Consider the following 7,003-nt stretch of genomic DNA (forward strand, 5'->3'; position numbering starts at 1 on the left):
CTTTATTGCTAAAAACTGCTAATCATCTAATTGTTCAGCAAATTATAATGTTTTTGCTGATGGCGGTCTTGCCTTGATGTTGATGAAAATACATTATCTGGGACGTACAATAAATTGAAGTTCAGTAATACCTGGTATGCCTGTATAGCCAAGATTATCATTTCCATTTGTAATTCATATTTTATTTTAAAATATATTTTATTGATTTCAGAGAGGAAGGGAAAGGGAGAAAGAGATAGAAACATAAATGATGAGAGAGAGTGTAGCTGGATCCCGGGTCTGGGTAAGGCCGTGCGCCCCTGGATCTGGGTAAGGCTGGGTCCCGGGTCTGGGCGAGGCCGCGTGCCCCTGGGTCCAGGTGAAGCTGGATCCCGATCCGGGTGAGGCCATGTGCCCCTGGGTCTGGGAGAGGCCACGCGCCCCGGGGTCCGGGTGAGGCCACGTGCCCCTGGGTCCGGGTGAAGCTGGGTCCCGGGTCCGGGTAAGGCCACGCGCCCTGGGGTCCGGGTGAGGCCGCGCGCCCCTGGGTCTGGGTGAAGCTGGATCCCGGGTCCGGGTGAGGCCGTGCGCCCCTGGATCCGGGTGAGGCTGAGTCCCAGGTCCGGGAGAGGCCACGCGCCCCAGGGTCTGGGTGAGGCCACGCGCCCCTGAGTCCGGGTGAAGCTGGATCCCGGGTCCGGGTGAGGCTGTGTGCCCCTGGATCCGGGTGAGGCTGGGTCCCAGGTCCGGGTGAGGCCGCGCCCCTGGGTCCGGGTGAGGCCACGCGCCCCTGGGTCCGGGTGAGCCCACACGCCCCTGGGTCCGGGTGAAGCTGGATCCCGGGTCCGGGTGAGGCCGTGCGCCCCTGGATCCGGGTGAGGCTGGGTCCCGGGTCTGGGTGAGGCTGTGCCCCTGGGTCCGGGTGAGGCCACGCGCCCCTGTGTCCGGGTGAGGCCACGCGCCCCTGGGTCCAGGTGAGGCCACGCACCCCTGGGTCCGGGTGAAGCTGGATCCCGGGTCCAGGCGAGGCCGCGCGCCCTTGGGTCCGGGTGAAGCTGGATCCCGGGTCCGGGTGAGGCCGTGCACCCCTGGGTCCGGGTGAAGCTGGATCTCGGGTCCGGGTGAGGCTGTGTGCCCCTGGATCCGGGTGAGGCTGGGTCCCGGGTCTGGGTGAGGCTGTGCCCCTGGGTCCAGGTGAGGCCACGCGCCCCTGAATCCGGGTGAGGCTGGGTCCCGGGTCTGGGTGAGGCTGTGCCCCTGGGTCCAGGTGAGGCCACGTGCCCCTGGGTCCGGGTGAAGCTGGATCTCGGGTCCGGGTGAGGCCGTGTGCCCCTGGATCCGGGTGAGGCCGTGTGCCCCTGGATCCGGGTGAGGCTGGGTCCCGGGTCCGGGTGAGGCTGCGCCCCTGGGTCCGGGAGAGGCCATGCGCCCCTGGGTCGGGTGAGGCTGGATCCCAGGACCGGGTGAGGCCGTGCGCCCCTGGATCCGGTTGAGGCTGGGTCCTGGGTCCGGGTGAGGCCGTGCGCCCCTGAATCCGGGTGAGGCTGGGTCCCGGGTCCGGGTGAGGCCGTGTGCCCCTGGATATGGGTGAAGCTGGGTCCCGGGTCCGGGTGAGGCCGTGCGCCCCTGAATCTGGGTGAGGCTGGGTCCTGGGTCCGGGTGAGGCCGTGCGCCCCTGGATCCGGGTGAGGCCATGTGCCCCTGGGTCTGGGTGAGGCTGGATCCCGGGACCGAGTGAGGTCGCACACACCTGGGTCCGGGTGAGGCCGTGCGCCCCTGGATCCGGGTGAGGCTGGGTCCCGGGTCCGGGTGAGGCTGTGCGCCCCTGGGTCCGGGTGAAGCTGGATCCCGGGTCCAGGTGAGGCCATGCGCCCCCGGATCCGGGTGAGGCTGGGTCCCAGGTCTGGGTGAGGCCGCGCCCTTGGGTCCGGGAGAGGCTATGCGCCCCTGGGTCCGGGTGAGGCTGGATCCCAGGAACGGTGAGGCCGTGCGCCCCTGGATATGGGTGAAGCTGGGTCCCGGGTCCGGGTGAGGCTGGATCCCGGGACCGGGTGAGGCCACACACACCTGGGTCTGGGTGAGGCCATGCGCCCCTGGATCCAGGTGAGGCTGGGTCCCGGGTCCGGGAGAGGCCGTGCACCAATGGATCCGGGTGAGGCTGGGTCCCGGGTCCGGGTGAGGCCATGCGCCCCTGGATCCGGGTGAGGCAGGGTCCCGGATCCAGGTGAAGCTGGATCCCGGGTCCAGGTGAGGCCGTGCGCCCCTGGATCCGGGTGAGGCTGGATCCCAGGACCGGGTGAGGCCGTGCACCCCTGGATCCGGGTGAGGCTGGGTCCCGGGTCCGGATGAGGCCGTGCGCCCCTGGATATGGGTGAGGCCGGGTCCAGGGTCCGGGTGAGGCCGTGCACCCCTGGGTCCAGGAGAGGCCATGCGCCCCGGGGTCCGGGTGAGGCCACGTGCCCCTGGGTCCGGGTGAAGCTGGATCTCGGGTCCGGGTGAGGCCGTGTGCCCCTGGATCAGGGTGAGGCCGCGTCCCGGGTCCAGGTGAGGCCACGCCCCTGGGTCCAGGAGAGGCCACGCGCCCCTGGATCCGGGTGATGCCACGCACCCGTGGGTCTGGGTGAGGCTGGATCCCGGGACCAGGTGAGGCCGCACACACCTGGGTCCGGGTGAGGCCACGCGCCCCTGGGTCTGGATGAGGCCGTGCGCCCCTGGACCGGGTGAGGCTGGGTCCTGGGCCCGGGTGAGGCCGTGCGCCCCTGGATCCGGGTGAGGCTGGGTCCCGGGTCCGGGTGAAGCTGGATTCCGGGTCCGGGCGAGGCCGCGCGCCCCTGGGTCCAGGTGAAGCTGGATCCCGTGTTCGGGTGATGCCGTGCGCCCCTGGGTCCGGGAGAGGCCACACGCCCTGGGATCCGGGTGAGGCCATGTGCCCCTGGGTCCGGGTGAAGCTGGGTCCCGGGTCTGGGTAAGGCCACTCGCTGGGGTCCGGGTGAGGCCGTGCGCCCCTGGATCCGGGTGAAGCTGGGTCCCGGGTCTGGGTAAGGCCACGTGCCCTGGGGTCCGGGTGAGGCCATGCGCCCCTGGATCCGGGTGAGGCTGAGTCCCGGGTCCAGGTGAGGCCGCGCCCCTGGGTCCGGGTGAGGCCACACGCCCCTGGGTCCGGGTGAAGCTGGATCCTGGGTCCGGGTGAGGCCGTGCGCCCCTAGATCCGGGTGAAGCTGGGTCCCGGGTCTGGGTGAGGCTGTGCCCCTGGGTACGGGCGAGGCCGCGTGCCCCTGGGTCCAGGTGAGGCCACGCGCCACTGGGTCCGGGTGAAGCTGGATACCGGGTCCGGGTGAGGCCGTGCACCCCTGGGTCCGGGAGAGGCCACGCGCCCCTGGGTCCGGGTGAAGCTGGATCTCGGGTCCGGGTGAGGCTGTGTGCCCCTGGATCCAGGTTAGGCCATGTGCCCCTGGATCCGGGTGAGGCCGGGTCCCGGGTACAGGTGAGGCCGCGCCCCTGGGTCCAGGAGAGGCCACGCGCCCCTGGATCCGGGTGAGGCCACGCACCCGTGGGTCTGGGTGAGGCTGGATCCCGGGACCAGGTGAGGCCGCACACACCTGGGTCTGGGTGAGGCCACGCGCCCCTGGGTCCGGATGAAGCTGGATCCCGGGTCCGGGTGAGGCTGTGCGCCCCTGGATCCGGGTGAGGCTGGGTCCCTGGTCCGGATGAGGCTGTGCGCCTCTGGATCCGGGTGAGGCTGGGTCCTGGTCCGGGTGAGGCCGTGCACCCCTGCATCCGGGTGAGGCTGGGTCCCGGGTCCGGGTGAAGCTGGATCCCAGGTCCGGATGAGGCCGTGCGCCCCTGGATCCGGGTGAGGCTGGGTTCTGGGTCCGGGTGAGGCCGTGCGCCCCTGGATCCGGGTGAGGCTGGGTCCCGGGTCCGGGTGAATCTGGATCCCGGGTCCGGGCGAGGCCGCGCACCCCTGAGTCCAGGTTAAGCTGAATCCCGTGTTCGGGTGAGGCCGTGCGCCCCTGGGTCCAGGAGAGGCCACGCGCCCCGGGATCCGGGTGAGGCCACGTGCCCCTGGGTCCAGGTGAAGCTGGGTCCCGGGTTTGGGTAAGGCCACTCGCTGGGGTCCGGGTGAGGCTGTGCGCCCCTGGATCCGGGTGAAGCTGGATCCCGGGTCCGGGTGAGGCCGTGCGCCCCTGGATCCTGGTGAGGCTGAGTCCCGGGTCCGGGTGAGGCCGCGCCCCTGGGTCCGGGTGAGGCCATGCGCCCCTGGGTCCGGGTGAGGCTGGGTCCCGGGTCCGGGTGAAGCTGGATTCCGGGTCCGGGCGAGGCCGCGCGCCCCTGGGTCCAGGTGAAGCTGGATCCCGTGTTCGGGTGATGCCGTGCGCCCCTGGGTCCGGGAGAGGCCACACGCCCCGGGATCCGGGTGAGGCCATGTGCCCCTGGGTCCGGGTGAAGCTGGGTCCCGGGTCTGGGTAAGGCCACTCGCTGGGGTCCGGGTGAGGCCGTGCGCCCCTGGATCCGGGTGAAGCTGGGTCCCGGGTCTGGGTAAGGCCACGTGCCCTGGGGTCCGGGTGAGGCCATGCGCCCCTGGATCCGGGTGAGGCTGAGTCCCGGGTTTGGGTAAGGCCACTCGCTGGGGTCCGGGTGAGGCTGTGCGCCCCTGGATCCGGGTGAAGCTGGGTCCCGGGTTTGGGTAAGGCCACTCGCTGGGGTCCGGGTGAGGCTGTGCGCCCCTGGATCCGGGTGAAGCTGGATCCCGGGTCCGGGTGAGGCCGTGCGCCCCTGGATCCTGGTGAGGCTGAGTCCCGGGTCCGGGTGAGGCCGCGCCCCTGGGTCCGGGTGAGGCCATGCGCCCCTGGGTCCGGGTGAGGCCATGCGCCCGGGGTCCGGGTGAGGCCACGTGCCCCTGGGTCCGGGTGAGGCCACGCGCCCCTGGGTCCGGGTGAAGCTGGATCCCGGGTCCGGGCGAGGCCGCGCGCCCTTGGGTCCGGGTGAAGCTGGATCCCGTGTCCGGGTGAGGCCATGCACCCCTGGGTCCGGGAGAGGCCACGCGCCCCGGGGTCCGGGTGAGGCCACGTGCCCCTGGGTCCGGGTGAAGCTGGGTCCCGGGTTTGGGTAAGGCCACTCGCTGGGGTCCGGGTGAGGCTGTGCGCCCCTGGATCCGGGTGAAGCTGGATCCCGGGTCCGGGTGAGGCCGTGCGCCCCTGGATCCTGGTGAGGCTGAGTCCCGGGTCCGGGTGAGGCCGCGCCCCTGGGTCCGGGTGAGGCCATGCGCCCCTGGGTCCGGGTGAGGCCATGCGCCCAGGGTCCGGGTGAGGCCACGTGCCCCTGGGTCCGGGTGAGGCCACGCGCCCCTGGGTCCGGGTGAAGCTGGATCCCGGGTCCGGGCGAGGCCGCGCGCCCTTGGGTCCGGGTGAAGCTGGATCCCGGGTCCGGGTGAGGCCATGCACCCCTGGGTCCGGGAGAGGCCACGCGCCCCGGGGTCCGGGTGAGGCCACGTGCCCCTGGGTCCGGGTGAAGCTGGATCTCAGGTCCGGGTGAGGCCGTGTGCCCCTGGATCCGGGTTAGGCCGTGTGCCCCTGGATCCAGGTGAGGCCGCGTCCCGGGTCCAGGTGAGGCTGCGCCCCTGGGTCCAGGAGAGGTCACGCGCCCCTGGATCCGGGTGAGGCCACGCACCCGTGGGTCTGGGTGAGGCTGGATCCCGGGACCGGGTGAGGCCACACACACCTGGGTCCGGGTGAAGCTGGATCCCGGGTGCGGTGAGGCTGTGCGCCCCTGGATCCGGGTGAGGCTGGGTCCCGGGTCCGTGTGAGGCTGTGCGCCCCTGGATCCGGGTGAGGCTGGGTCCTGGGTCTGGGTGAGGCCGTGCACCCCTGCATCCGGGTGAGGCTGGGTCCCGGGTCCGGGTGAAGCTGGATTCCAGGTCCGGGTGAGGCCGTGCGCCCCTGGATCCGGGTGAGGCTGGGTCCTGAGTCCCGGTGAGGCCGCGCCCCTTGGTCCGGGAGAGGCCACGCGCCCCTGGGTCTGGGTGAGGCTGCACACACCTGGGTCCGGGTGAGGCCACGCGCCCCGGGGCCTGGGAGATGCTGGGTCCCAGGTCCGGGTGAGGCCGCGCGCCCCTGAGTCCGGGTGAAGCCGCGCCCCTCCGTCCGGCTGAGACCAAACCAGAGGGAGTCGGACCTGCATTACCACCATTTGTCCACCATCCAGAGCTGAAAAGTCAGTGCCGACATGTACACATAAGGAACTGGTGGACATTGAAATTAGGTCTCAAAAGAACTGTTGGTCCAGAAAGAAACTTACTACAGACTGATTCATTTGCCTGTCAGCATAACTATTATTGCTCGTCTCACATTTGGTTCTTATAAGTATATTTCTAGTAACACATGATCTCACTCATCTAGGGGAAATGATGAACAACATAGACTGATGAACAAGAACAGACCCAGAAACAAGGAGGCATCGATCGGACTGTCGGGCCTCAGAGAGAGGGTAGGAGAGGGTGGGGGTAGGGGGGAGAGATCAACCAAGGGACTTGTTTGCATGCATATGAGCCTAACCAATGGTTAAGGACAACAGGGGGGTGGGGGCATCCGTGGGGAGGGTTGGGGGATCGGAATGGGGGGATGAGGACAAATATATATGTGACACCTTAATCAATAAAGAAATTTAAAAAAATAATAAATAAATAAAAAAATGATGAGAGAGAATCATAGACTGGCTGCCCTCTGCATGCCCCCCCCCCCCCACTGTGGACTGAGCCCCCAACCTGGGCATGTGCCCTGACCGGTAATTGAACAGTGACATCCTGGTTCATAGGTCGACACTCAACCACTGAGCTATGCCGGCTGGGCTGTAATGAATATTTTAAAATTCTTAATGAGACATTTTACATTCTTTTATTTTTATTAAGTTCTCAAAATCCAGACCCTTGCAGCCTGTCTTAATTCAGAAATTTTAATCAGAAATACTTGATCTGCATTTAGATTTTAATAAAATCTATAGTTGAAAATGTAGATTCACCTTACAA

This window comes from Cnephaeus nilssonii, assembly GCF_951640355.1.
Source record: "Cnephaeus nilssonii genome assembly, chromosome: X".
Classification (NCBI taxonomy): domain Eukaryota; kingdom Metazoa; phylum Chordata; class Mammalia; order Chiroptera; family Vespertilionidae; genus Cnephaeus; species Cnephaeus nilssonii.